This window comes from Osmerus mordax, chromosome 8, assembly GCF_038355195.1.
Source record: "Osmerus mordax isolate fOsmMor3 chromosome 8, fOsmMor3.pri, whole genome shotgun sequence".
NCBI lineage: Eukaryota > Metazoa > Chordata > Actinopteri > Osmeriformes > Osmeridae > Osmerus > Osmerus mordax.
This window is the reverse complement of record NC_090057.1, coordinates 339,879-345,907: the sequence shown is the minus strand read 5'-3', so window position 1 is coordinate 345,907 and position 6,029 is coordinate 339,879.

Sequence of the window (6,029 nt, the reverse complement as noted above, 5' to 3'; positions counted from 1 at the left end):
CCCCCTCCCTCCCCCCCTCCCCCCTCCTCATCGGGCTGTCAGCAGGGAAAGCTCTGCAGGTGCTTCATTCAGTGAAAATGCTCCCATGCTGCTGAAGGCAGAATGTTTCAACAAAGTTACATAACTTAACTGCAGTGATCCCCCTCCCTCTCTCCCAGCCCTTCCTCTCTCCCTCCCTCCTTTTCTCTCTACCCTCTCACTCCCTCTCTCCATTTTTTTCTCCCCTCCCTCATTTCCTCCTTCCCCAGGTCAGAGTCCAGGTCAGATCATGTCAGAGTCCAGGTCAGATCATGTCAGAGTCCAGGTCAGATCATGTCAGAGTCCAGGTCAGATCATGTCAGAGTCCAGGTCAGATCATGTCAGAGTCCAGGTCAGATCATGTCAGAGTCCAGGTCAGATCATGTCAGAGTCCAGGTCAGATCATGTCAGAGTCCAGGTCAGATCATGTCTGCATCATGTCAGAGTCCAGGTCAGATCATGGATGCACCAGTTCACAGTGTTGGGTTCTGGGTTGGCTGGTAAATGTATGACAGCAGTAAGATTCAGTGAATCACCCTCAAACTTAGATATACACACATTCTTTAGTCTCATCTTGTGCAGTGTGTGTGTGTGTGTTTGTTCTATCATAACCAGTTTTTTCGGTAGTGGTCAAAACCCTTTAGTAAGAGTCAAGGGGTTGGTGTTCAGGAACAGGACTCCGAAACCATGTTTCTGCTTCCGTTCAACATGCAGCCGGTCGCTGCACCAAACTGTCTTCCACAAAGCCAGAGGTCCCAGACATGAAGGCCAGATAAAGTGAGACCTACTGGGCTTGGATCTGCAGCAGTGTAGACCTCCTGGGCTTGGATCTGCAGCAGTGTAGACCTTCTGGGCTTGGATCTGCAGCAGTGTAGACCTCCTGGGCTTGGATCTGCAGCAGTGTAGACCTCCTGGGCTTGGATCTGCAGCAGTGTAGACCTCCTGGGCTTGGATCTGCAGCAGTGTAGACTAGGGTTCAGACACAGCTCTGCCAACCCAACTGGAGTTTTCAACTAATCAAGGACCTTCTTATAACGAAGTCTGTTTTAAATCATAGAGAGCAGCAGCCGAGCTAATATCCTGATCAGACAAAAATAGACGCGTATGTAGAGTGGATACGGTAAGGGAATGCTTATGCCTGATCTGGGTTTATTAGGAGTATGCTTTTGAATGCTATCGAATATTTTCAATGTAAACTGTTTTCTACTGCCTGCTATGTTGAAAGATATAAATAGTATGCTGATTTTTTTATATGAAGACATATGATTTTCATTAAAAAAAAACTTTGTCTATGAAACTCCTCTGGATCTCATTATTTGATCAAGTAATTTTCACTGAAGGAAATGTAATCCAAAACAATAAACTTAAAAAGATTAATTATTGGGAGGGTTTCTGTCTCTAAAACATGCTATTAGACTGGCTTCAGCAGGCTGCTCTGCAGAATGTTCTGTCTCCAGTGTATTTCTGAGGGCTGTTGTCCAGGGTGTTTCTGAGGGTTGTACTCCAGGGTGTTTCTGAGGGTTGAGGGCTATTGTCCAGGGTGTTTCTGAGAGTTGAGGGCTGTTGTCCAGGGTGTTTTTGAGGGTTGTTGTCCAGGGTTTAGGGTCAGGGTTGGGGTTAGGTAACCCTCGACCTGACCCGCAGTCAGGTCAAGACCCCGATCTGATGAGGATGACCCGATGAGGAGGATGAGGATGACATGCATGCAGATGAGCTTCACTGACACGGTTTCTGACAGTTTGTGCAGAAATTCTCACCCTAACCGACTCGTTTTCGGACCCCCCAAACAGTAAAACTGCACATTTTAGAGTGGCCTTTATTGTGGCCAGCCTAAGGCACACCTGTGCAATAATCATGCTGTGAGGTGGATGGATTATCTTGGCAAAGGAGAAGTGCTCACTAACACAGATTTAGACAGATTTGTGAACAATATTTGAGAGAAATAAACCTTTTGTGTACATAGAAAAAGTCTTAAATCTTTGAGATCAGCTCATGAAAAATTGGGGCAAAAACAAAAGTGTTGCGTTTATAATTTTGGTCAGTGTATATACATATATACACTCCCAGTTACATACTTACTACAACATATTTAGGGAAGTGTATATATGTTGTATATAGTATATATATATATACACGCACACACACACACACACATATATATACATATATTTATATTGCGTGAATACACAATATATATACACAAATATACATACACCATTTACCATAAATATACTATATATATATTTGAACAGTTTACTGTGTATACATATATATGTATATAGTTTATGTTGAATCATGTATTAATCAAGGCTGTATTCAGTCAGACAGGATATGACTGTATTTGCTATTTCAGCATGTGCAATGTGTAGTTCCCTCCTCAGAGGCCAGCAGCCCTCTGGACAGACCTGGACAGAAGCTCTGGACAGACCTGGACAGAAGCTCTTCACAGACCTGGACAGAAGCTCTGGACAGACCTGGACAGAAGCTCTGGACAGACCTGGACAGAAGCTCTGGACAGACCTGGACAGAAGCTCTTCACAGACCTGGACAGAAGCTCTTCACCAGCTCAGTTGATTCCTCACAGTCTCGCACTGATAGGATTCCAGTCTAATTGTTGCAGGGATCATGGTGATACACATTGTCCTGATCATCTGACAGTCAAAATATTTGAGGTTCCTCTGTGGTTTTTAACCCTACCAGAGGACGGTTCCCCCCTCTCCCCTCTCTCCTGTCAGCATCAAACCAACCCCAGGGACATCCTGCCATGCAACGAGGAATGACAATCCCACATCTGATTCAGAATTAATTACGTTACATGAAATCACATCTGTACTCATTATAAATCCCATCAAATAATGAAAATAGTCAATTTGAGTCAAAGAAAGCGCGGGGAGGAAAAGGAGAGGGGGAGGACAGAAAGGGAGGAGAGACGAGAAAGGCAGAGAAGCAAAGAGAGAGAGGAGAGAGAAAGAAAGAGAGAAGCAAAGAGATAGAGAGGAGAGAGAAAGAGAAGCAAAGAGAGAGAGAGAGGAGAGAGAAAGAGAAGCAAAGAGAGAGAGGAGAGAGAAAGAGAGACAGAGAAGCAAAGAGAAAGAGGAGAGAGAAAGAGAAGCAAAGAGAGAGAGGAGAGAGAAAGAGAGACAGAGAAGCAAAGAGAGAGGAGAGACAAAGAGAAGGAGAGAGGAGAAAGGGAAGCCATCACTGAGGCCAGGATATTTATCACTTTCTCTTGTTGGTGGTGTGTTTTTGCAGTGTTGGATTTCTTGCTCACACACATGCACACATGCTCAAAAACACACAAACACACACAATCTCTGTCCTTCCCCCACTCTCCTACTGGCCTCTTTCCTGTTGTCTCTCAAGGAAGTGTATATCCATGAAAGACCCTGATTATCCAATGGTATCCTGATATCCTGCCTCAATACCTTGGCTTGCCATTCATCCAACCTCTAGAAGTCTGATCATCAATCCATCCCCCTCTCTCTGCCTGCCTGTCTATACATCCATCCCTCTCTCTGCCTGCCTGTCTATACATCCATCCATCCCTCTCTCTGCCTGCCTGTCTATACATCCCTCTCTCTGCCTGCCTGTCTATACATCCAGGGGTTGTACATCCAGATGAGAGATGGAGAGGAGGAGGGGTGGAGAGATGGAGGGGTGGAGAGGAGGAGGGGTGGAGAGATGGAGGGGTGGAGAGGAGGAGGGGTGGAGAGATGGAGGGGTGGAGAGGAGGAGGAGGGGTGGGGAGGAGGAGGGGTGGAGAGGAGGAGGGGTGGAGAGATGGAGGGGTGGAGAGGAGGAGGGGTGGGGAGGAGGAGGGGTGGAGAGATGGAGGGGTGGAGAGGAGGAGGGGTGGGGAGGAGGAGGGGTGGAGAGATGGAGGGGTGGAGAGGAGGAGGGGTGGGGAGGAGGAGGGGTGGAGAGATGGAGGGGTGGAGAGGAGGAGGGGTGGGGAGGAGGAGGGGTGGAGGCAGTTCACCAGCAGATGGCAGTAGACACTCATGAATAGAACAGTCCAAATAAAAATGGCTCAATCTGATCCTAGCTGAACCCCTGACCAGAACAGTACAGTTCTGCTGAAGGCGTTTTCATATGACTCTAAAACGTATGACGTTCTGGTATACCTTCACAGTACCTCCCTCTTTGCTCACGGGACTCCGGGTCAGAGATGAATGACATTTAAAGGGCCATTAAACAATGGTCAAAACAACATCTCCTTTAGTAAGTAGTTCTGCTAATGAACTTTAAACAATCCGTCTCCTTTAATAGTTCTGCTAATGAACTTTAAACATTCTGTCTCGGCCAACACAAGTACCCCTATTGATAATATTGTCTATTCAATTATGGCCTTTAAAAAAACGACTATGGTTCCTTGCTGTGCACTGCCGATGCACAAACGCGAGCATTCATGAGTTACTTGAACACATGACTTACTGAACCAGTAATATTCAGGCTGTTCAAGGTGAAAAGCATGTTCACCCAGCAGTCCGTACAGTACACTAAATGTCATTACTTAAAAAGCTCAAGTCTGGAACTCACTGGACTAGCTCAGAGCCCAGCCCTGGATACATGTACTGTATACACACCATGATTCCTACATGAGGGATGTTGTACGGAAGATTCTACCATTTACTTTTGTGATCGTGTTTTCCATTCCGTCAAGGAGGGGAGGTCCTCATCATCCTCCAGTGATTCGGGTCCAGCTCAGTGGTTAGAGCATTTGATCAAAAGGATGCAGGTTCACGGCCAGACTGTTCTGTACATCATTATGATAAAAGCGTCTGTTAAATAAACACATATTACATTACAATGATAAGGAGCAGACACACTAAAGAAGGAATAAAACACAGACATTACCGTATGTACATCGAAATATAAATGCATTTCAGCATCTTTATTTGCATGTAATATGCAAGACTTTACTAAACACAAGTTTCTTTTACAAAGGTTGAGGAAAACTGCAACTTGTTCTGAGCTAACGAGGGAAGCTCAGAACCCTGGTGAGGAACAGGACAGTACAGAAGATGCGACACACTGAACTGGAAACAGCAGGGAGCCAGACGGAGACAAACACACACCTATAACACACTTATAACACACTTATAACACACACAGTCAATAACATGAAGGATTTCACACAAATGTATCCAAATACAGAACTGCAATATGTCTGTCGTGATATGATGTGGTGAAGAGGGTGATATGATGTGGTGAAGAGGGTGATATGATGTGGTGAAGAGGGTGATATGATGTGGTGAAGAGGGTGATATGATGTGGTGCTGAAAACAGGAAGGGCTTCTGGACATGGAACAGCACAAACAGCAAACATCCTCCCTGGCTACGACTTCCTTCTCTGAGTATATTCATCATGAATAACATAGCTTCTCCATGTCTGAGTAAGTAAAATATAATAATTTATTATCGCTTTCTTTCCTGAGACTCAAACCTTGGTGGCAGCCCCTTCCACCCAGTCCAGACGCAGCTCAGGTGATAGAAACAGAAGGCTGCTAACAAGTCCTATTAGTTGTTTTTTTGACACTGCATCAACATCGCAGGGAGAATGTGACAAACAGAACAAACTAGCTACTGACAGCTCATCACCAATACCTGAGGTTTCTTAGATTTAAGGGCATCGACATTTCTTCATTTTTTGGGGGGTGTGCGTTAAGAAGATGTGTCAGTAATGGGATCATGATTCTTGTCTCTATGTTGAAAGCACACTTGGAGGCAAAGTTGATATCAGTTGTATGAGAGTATTTTCTGACATCATTCAAATCTCATTAAAACATAATGAGCTACATCCTAAACTAAACAATCACATCAGCAAGGTAAAACACTAACACTTTAGTGTAAACCAAACTAAATACACCCAGTTCCGACAGCAAGAGTAGATAGGTAGATAGTATTACTATAGGACACTTCCTGTCACAGCTGGTGGTTAGGGTTAGTGGCTATAGGACACTTCCTGTCACAGCTGGTGGTTAGGGTTAGTGGCTATAGTGTACTTCCTG